The sequence below is a fragment of the Anneissia japonica genome, unplaced genomic scaffold (genome assembly GCF_011630105.1).
Source record: "Anneissia japonica isolate Jap-2015-1 unplaced genomic scaffold, ASM1163010v1 scaffold8234_len71918_cov110, whole genome shotgun sequence".
NCBI classification, from domain to species: Eukaryota; Metazoa; Echinodermata; class Crinoidea; order Comatulida; family Comatulidae; genus Anneissia; species Anneissia japonica.
This window is the reverse complement of record NW_022694803.1, coordinates 12999-22276: the sequence shown is the minus strand read 5'-3', so window position 1 is coordinate 22276 and position 9278 is coordinate 12999.

Below are 9278 nucleotides of genomic sequence, written 5' to 3'. Positions count from 1 at the left end.
GTTTATAAGTAGTTCTTAAATATTTGGCTTAAATGTGTGAATGTTGTATTGAAAACAAACAATCGATCAAACGTAATAAAACAGTGTCATTGCAGAGTTATGAAAATGTTATAAATTTTATATGCGGTCATGTTTAAACACTAGTACATTTTTATGGCGTTCTGTGCCATTAGCCCTATCTATATACAGATCCTGTGTTATCGAACCTATAACTTAATGAGCTGACATTTTCTTGATTTTTAATATAAAAATGTGTGCACAGATAAGTAATACTATTCATTATATTTTCTGTTTTTCTTTACCAGAATGTTACAAAAGATGTGGTGACGGTTAGTTGTAATTTGATTTTGCTTTAAATGTGCAATAGCGAGGGGGTAATAACTGCCACTTATTTGATAGTTGATAAAACGTAGCCAGTATTGCTGCAGGATAATAAAACGTACGATGTTGATGTTATTAAGATGACGGTCATGTTATAATGTGTACATTTTTAAGCAGTATATAAAATTATTTTGTGTCTTGAAATTACATTTTTATCGTTCTGTCATAAACCTTGCATATGCAGTGTAATACATAATAACCCAGTTTTCGAATTAATAATTATTGATTTGGTGTTATTTTTCAGATTGCTTCAGGAGGTGTGATGGTTAGTTGCAATAGTCCATGTTTAGCTTTAAATGCGTAACGGCTTTAAATGCCCTTTCTACATACTTAATAATTGATTCAACAAAATACATTATCATAGTACTCAGCAATTAATAGATAAATATGACAGTCATATTAAAACTTATGTTCCACTTTCACGCCAATGAAGTGTTCTCAATTTGTTGAAGACATAAATGAAATAAAACATAATTTTCAACAAACATTTTCTAGATGTTGTTTACAAGTTTCATGTATGCAACATGCAGTATTAGCTATTCCGGTTCAATGCGGTCACAATAGATACATTTATCTAATAATCAACTGTTAAACTGGTATAGAAAAGAACAGTTTATAAGACGGTCTCCCGCCGTCAAACTATAGAGGAAATAAATTTTAAATTTTAAAGTTAGCGGGAGGAGAATTTTAGGAACATTTACCAATGCTAGTAGGTAAGTTCGCGTGGGTTCATATGTACAAATACAGTAAGTGTGTTGAGTTTCTAATCGCCATATTGCCTACAGTAGAATGATGATTGAATATGTTGTGGAAACACGTCCATCTACTGGTCGGCTTTGATTCTCTATCTATTGCAATAAGTAGCTTTTAGTTAAACGTCCATGTTATTGTAGTAGGACTACACTGCCGTGATTCGGAAGAACGCTTTATAAGCTATAGTTATAGTTTTGAGATATCTAATTAGCATAACGCATTTCTTGTTAGCCTGTTGCTATGGAAATAAATTCTATTTTTTTTGTGTAAATGTTCTAACTACATAATAGAAAAACATACTAAAGTACTTTTATAATGATTATTATTTTCTATAACCCAGTCAAAATTGACATGATGCACTTTTCCAAATAGAGGACCTGACTAAGATTTGTATGCACTTAATTTAGGAGAGAATTTATCAACTGTTAAAGACTAATAAATAACATGAATAACATGGGATGTGTGCCAAAATCTCTATCCGGGACGAACAACCCGAAAATGACCACGCCCTTTATTTAATGACCACGCTCCCTTTTTTTACAGGTAGGGGTATTTTGAAATTAAGCTAGACGGTATAAGGAAATAGCAAATGAATGGGTTTTTGTTCTAAATAAGCACACCTGACAAGGGGATTAAATTCCTAAAATTACGTCTCAGTCACATTTGCCGTTCATATGCAAATTAGCTTAAATATGCAAAGTAGGAGTGAAAAAATAGGGTTCCCATGTGCTGAGAACCGCTGGTCGTAGCGAGTTGCTATCTTTTTTAAATTGTTCGGACCATGCATATTTCTCTTTGTTCTAATGCGAGATCTTAAAAATGACCGGAAATGCCATATTTGACCTTTGACCCTATTTAAAATTTTTCCCTATTCCCAAGTCTACTGACTGTAAAAAAAACTTGGTTTCAGTCTCAAATTATTCATATATAATTAGTTTTACTTACTTTTGGTTCACATTTTTGAAGGCACCTAGACTACAGTTTTGACCTTTAGTTGTTATAATTATAGGTCAAATATATTGACTTTGATGTCATATAGTTTAGAAGTTGTGATTTTATCAGAAATTAACAATAAAATTGTATTTCCATCAATCAGCAGCATTTACTCAGTGATTGGGTTTTACAACAATCACCGCCCTTGCAATTACAGTACTTGCAACACTTTATTCTAGCTCTTCTACAGGGACACAAATTCTTGCGAGCACATTTGCCACATGTGCAGGGATCTGGCAGGCCATCAGGTTTTGAGATCACAATATTCAGTGACTAATAAACTGCCACCCCTTACAAAACCAAAATTCTGAGCATTTTATGTGGCATCTCTAAATGGGGCTAGGACCCACAGCGCTGTTGGTAGTAGCCTATATAGATATGTTTTCTTGCATTAGTTAAGGTACAAGCTGTTCTTTCTAAGTCCATCTTGAGGGTATTGCTATCAAATGAAACAAGGCACATATGTTTCCAGGTCTGTTTATGATTTAAGGCACTTGGCCTGAAAGGTTTCTGCCATCTGTACTGTATCTTCAGGATATTTCCCGAATGATTAAAATCGTAAAAGTACTGGGTTTAACCTCCTTGGTACAGGTCATTCCAGTCATAGAAAAAGACTTTATGTTGGAGAAAGCGTACCGGTACCTGTCGTTAGCCATAGTAGCCTAGGTCAACACTAACTCCAGCTATATAAAATTTAAAATATAAATCTTAATATTGTAGTAGTGATACTATGTTCACGTTTTAATTATTGTTATTTATTCGTTAACGTTATTATATTTACATTTAAATTTAATGTAATTTTTAAGTATAAATTACTGTGTCCATGTTAAATCCATGTCCATGTCCATCTTATCTATTAAAACTGTATATTTAAATAATATAGTAATAGGTATAGCCGAGGTCTGCCTTGGCAAGGCCTAAACAAGTGACTATAAGTTTGTGAGCATAGACAATAGAATTCTATTGACTATGATGTGAGTGTATAAAATTATGGAAAATATGAATAAAACGCAAAATTTGTGAAAGAATAAAGGAAGAATAGGAAAGAGATTTGGAGCGGCTGAAATATTTTCCGAAAATATACATAGTAGTCAATATGCTATTATTGCATTACATTTTTGTAAACAATTTTGGGCACTAATCGTCAGAGGTCTCAGTGCCACGGCCTACACTTTTCATAATTCGAAATCGATTAGTGCCCCAAATTGTTTACAAAAACGTAAGGCATCTTGAGGATATTTGCCGCACGATTAAAATCGTAATGGTACTGGGTTTGGTCTACAGGAGTTCGTGTTTCGTACAGGTCATTCCGTTCATAGAAAAAGGATTTATATTGGAGAAAGCGTACCTGTCGTTATATAGCCATAGTAGCCTAGGTCAATACTAACCCCGGCTATCTAAAATTTATTATAAGATTGAAAAATATTAATCTTAATTTTGTAATAGTGATGATACTATGTACACGTTTTAATTATTGTTATTTATTCGTTAACGATATTATATATATTATTTATATTTAAATTTATTGTATTGTTTATGTATGAATTACTATTTCCATGTTAAATTAATCTTATCTATTATAATTGAATATATAATTAATATAGTAATAGGCATAGCCGAGGCCTAGCCTAGGCCTTCTAAACCTAGTGACTATGTGTGTAGTGTATAAAATTAAAATTAAAAATATTGCTTATCATTTTCGGATAATCTGCCAAGATTGATATAAAATTTTACCTTCTAGAAAATTTATACCAAAATCAACACTCTCCAACTGTTGTTATGGTATTGCAGCTGCACATTTGCCTGCAGGGCCAAAGGTTAGGAATGTAGTTTGTGCAATTACAGTGAATCGGACTTGAATATGCGTAGTTTGAGACCAAAACAAACTTTTTACAGTCAGTAGTCGTGGGAATAGGGAAAATTTGCAAATAGGTCAAATATGGCATTTCCGGTCATTTTTTAAGCAAATGTCACATTAAAGCAAATAGAAATATGCATGGTCTGAACAATCTGAAAAAGAAAGGAACTCTCTAGTGGCAGCGGTTCTCAGCACATGGGAACCATAATTTTTTACTTCATAATTTGCATATTTAAGCTAATTTTTATATGAACGGAAAATGTGACTGAGATGTAATTTCAGGAATTTAATCCCCTTGTCATGTGTGCTCATTTAGAACAAAAACCCCTTCATTTGATATTATCTTATACCGTCTAGCTTAATTTCAAAATATCCCTACCCTATAAAAAGGGGGCGTGGTCATTTAATAAAGGGCGTGGTCATTTTCGGGCTGTTCGTTCCGGATAGAGATTTTGGCACACATCCCATGTTATTCCAAGGGTTCATATTAGTCTATAACAGTTGAGATATTCTCTCCTGAATAAAGTGCATACAAATTTTAGTCAGGTCCTAGACTAAATTAAAACAAAAGCTAATAAAGCATGAACAACCGAATCAGATATTGGGCACTATATCCAGTTTTGCCTGTAGAATGCATGCGTTAGACTTCAGGTCTAATACTATGACAGATTTTATCCATAGGATGCCCCTAAGCCAAAAATCTAAAAAAAATTCAAAAGTGGATATAATGCGTTTTTCTGATTCACGGCAGTACAGTTGAATATATTTCTAGTATTAATATTTAATGTTTATATTTCTTAGTTTTAAGACGATTCAAGTATTTCCGACAGTATCAAGGTTGGTTGAAATATTAGTTCTTATAAGTTTATTCTTAGGCTTAAATATTGAACTGTGTAAAATGACATTAGGGAGGTTTCGCACGCGAACGCGTACGGTTAGTGTGGCGGATACGTCATCATTTTGACTTCATATGCCCGGCTGCTATCCGCTAAGTGAAAAACGTGTAGGGAAATTTTGGATTTCTAATAGGATCTTCGTTTATTTTTTCACATTTTATGTAAGTGTAAAACATAAATGTATCTTGAATACGTACGTGCCATTTTTGTGACATTTGAAGACAAAAAAAATCCAAAAGGATGCGTCTCATTTTTAGGTATCAAAACGTCGGTGCTTTGACCTTGGTGGTGTCGGGATTTTGTGTAGGCCCAGGCCTGCTTGTAGTCAGGCACTTTTGAGTCATAAACAATAGGGCCTATCATAAAATAACCAACACTTTTGGGCATCAAAGGAAGTATTTTTCGGCTACAATTTTCAATTTTAATTTCCAAAATCTTACATAAACTAATAAAACTTTGAGAAGCATGATGAGAAAAGAGAACAGAATAGGGCCTAGCAGGCCTAAGAAGACCCTAGGCCTAGGCTACGCTTGAATTGCGCTGTTGATTGCAAAAAACACAAAATGGCTACGAACCGTTAGGGAAAGCTAAACGTATGCGTACACGTATATGGTTAGCCATCGGGGCCATAATGAGAACGCGTTAATTTTGTTTTAACGGCGTTAAAACTTATTTTAACGGCGTTTAATCTTATTTAAACGGCGTTAAATTTTATTTTAACGCCGTTAAAATCTTATTTTAACGCCGTTAAAATCTTATTTTAACGCGTTAAAACTTATTTTAACGGCGTTAAAATAAGATTTTAACGCCGTTTATTATCGATTTAACGCAATTTAACGAAAGTTAACGCAATTTTGATATCGACTTCATTGATGTTCACTTTTGTTAGTGAATTGTCAATGAGCTATCCTGTCAGTATTGACCTGGCATAAGTTCAACAACTGCTGATCATGGTTGCAACTCGCAATATTAACATTTCTTTTTTAAAATTAATTATTAATAATGGAATAGTTCCAGGCCTGCTACTAAGAATAAATCAGGCGCCCCCCCACCCTTTTTGGAAAGTTAAAAAAAAAAAAAAAATAAAAAAAATAAAGGAAAAGGAAAAGAGAAGTTGGTCGCCTAAAACGCGCCTCAGAGGTTATTTTAGGGCGTCTAGGCTAGTACTATTAGGTAGTGTTGTCTCAATCGGTCCCCCTTTCGGGCCCCACCACCACTTTCAGACATCAGCTCTGGATCCGCCCCTGCCATTTTTAGTAGGCCTATTAAAGTGGTTAGGCCTGCCGAGACTGTGAAAATGCTTGGCCTAGACTGCTAGCCTCTTCGGTACGACAGGCCTAAACCATGGACCTATTATTACTTAATAAGATCCATGCCTAAATTTTATAAAAATGCATAGAGACTCACTCATCCCTCAAGTTTAATTCTGCCGTATTCTCTTCCGGAACTCCTTCAAACAGATGATTTATGGTTCCATTTAGTCGTTGTTGCAGGCTTGCAAATTTTCTGCATTCATTTTTTAGCCTTGGGAGTGGGTGTGAGGAATAAAAAATGGGGCAATCTATGACTTTCAATCGTTTCCGCGCGCGTAATTGCGCTTTAATTCCTCATCTAAAGCCTGTTTTCGATTGTTAACTTGTGTTGAGTTGTGTTGAGTTGCGTTAACTTTCGTTAAATCGCGTTAATTCGATTTAAAAAAACGCCGTTAAAACAGATTAAAAAACGCCGTTAGAATTATATTTTAACGGCGTTATTATAAAGTTTTAAAAAAGCACCGTTAAAATGATTAAAAAAAGCGCCGTTAAAACTGAGTTTTAACGGCGTTAAAATAAGTTTTAACGCCGTTAAAATAGAGCAAAAAAGCGCCGTTAAAATAGAGTAAAAAACGCCGTTAAAATGTTATTTTAACGGCGTTTAAAAGGTTTTAGCGGCGTAAAAATAAGATTTAACGCAGTTAAAATAAGTTTTAACGTCGTTAAAACAAAATTAACGCGTTCTCATTATGGCCCCGATGGCTAACCACGCACGTATTCGTTCGCTTGCGAAACCTCCCTATTATTTGATCTTTCACCATTTTTACACAGCATCGTTGCATGATCATTCATCGTTATGAATTATACTGTACATAATTTTACTTGAGGTGTAATAACTTGCAAAGATGTTTGTAGAATCTTGATTCAAACAGTTATTTTTGATTTCCTGGTGGAGGAGATTTTTTATTTTCTGGCAACTCGCTTACCTTTCATCAGCGACCCAATAATTATATGTGGTGGCGCTGTTGGCAGTTACTGAGATGCAACACCGTCAGACAGTGCTTAAAGGTGGTACCTCCAGCTCTTTCTGTTCAAGATGCTCCTGTTTCGTATAATATGGGCTGCCTCCTGGATTCCAATTCCCATCCTATGATGGATCTGAGTACTGTACCAGATATTAACGCCCTCCGACTGGATGGCGTGTCTAGTGGTTTTAGTGTGCCCGGTCACTGTGGAGAGGGGATCCTTTTGTGTTCAGCGGCTTTGACACCCAATCGTTTAGTTTCTCCTATATACGAAGCATGACAGTTATATATGCCGTGTTGTACTTATCATTCCTGTCCATTGTGCACTTTGATGACACCCGGAGATGTTGGCGAATGGTGTTCTTAGGTTTCAAGTGTGCTTGTATACCCTAGGAGTTTAAAACAAGAAGTCCTTTCGCAATATCCCTTACACAGGGCACAACGATACTTCCCTCCTCTGAGAAAAGGCATTAAGTACATTTTTTTTTTTCAAAATTGAGATTTTTGGCTTACGTGACTCTTCAATGTCTAATCTATAACCTTAGTTCATCAAAATTCCAAAATAATGTCTGGAAATATGAAATTATAATATTTTAAAATTGGGAATTATCTAAAATTTTCACTACAAATACTCCAAGAAAAGGCATTATGTGCATTGAACGCTTGACTTCATGCAGGACAGATAGTAAGTAACCAATCAGATGCTAGTGTAACGAATATCTATTTAACTAGCTTGGGATCCTCAACAATAATGCCAAGCAGGGAACCGTTAAATTAATTAATTTCACTGTTCCTGATGCCAAGGCTAATGATGATGATGATGAGGAGGATGAGGAGATTTAAAAATATATGATGATGGGCTAGTTACCGAACCATTAATAAAATAAGTCTGTAACATATTTTGATAAACCTAAAATGAAAAGAACAGTTCAAGCTAGGCTACCACGCCCCTGTCTCTTATAAGTTAGGCTACCACCCACCCCCCCCCCACACCCACCGGCTCCATCACCATTAAAGCCCTATCCCCCACACCGCAATTTCCTCGTGTACACAATTAACTCCAGCATTTTATAATGTCCGCGTATACTATCTCCTAATGTTTGCACTCAACTTTTCGATTTGAAACATACTTGAGTTTTAAAACATTGGATAGAAGATTTTGCGGCTTTTAACTATTTTAATATTTTTTAATATTAAATTTCATTTTTTGGAGTAACATATTAATAAAATATACGGTATGTTATAAATATATAGATTAGATTCATACATACATTTCAATGAATTAATTATTTATGTATGTGTATAAATAATTTTTGCAGATATTGCCCGACTTCAAAAGTATTTATCCACATTTATAGTCATAAATACTCTGAAAAGGGAATTATCTCAATTTTCGCCCCTTAATAAATTTAAAAAAATTAATGAAAAGTATGTGGCAAATTTTTAATAATATATCAAAACAAATCATAGTTTAAAAAAATTGAAATCAGTAGTACTTTTCTTGGGAAAACCCAAACGCATTCTGCTCATTTACTCAATTTCTCAGGAGCGCAGAATTATTTTATTCAACTTATAAGGCAAGAACAGAACAGGTGAACAAGCACCTCTACAGAGCCGTCTTACCACCGGAGAAAAATGAATAAATAAATAATCAAATAAATGTAAAAAAGATAAGGATTCAATTAGAAAAAAAAAAAAAAATCAGCAACAGCCAGAACAGTGACAAAATGAGATCCAAGTGCAAAAATTATCAGGAAAAAAATAAGATTTCAATTTAGAGTTGTAAAATTCAATAACTTTGTTCTTAAAAGAAGGAAAGGAAGAATCTGATCGAATTGATAAAGGAAGATTATTCCAGATGAAAACAATTCGTTGAAAATAAAAAGATTCATGAGCCTTAGTTTTGCACCGGCGTATAGATAACATAAAATGATCAGACGAAAGTCTGGTGGTAGGACGGCCCTGTGATGAATTAAAATGCACGTAATCGTCAATAGAAATATCATAAATACCATACAAACTTTTGAAAAAAATAAAGAGATCACTGATCTCGCGTCTAAAAGACAACGGTAACAAGTCAAGCTGCAAAAGGCGCAACTTATAATCAAGGTTAGGATAA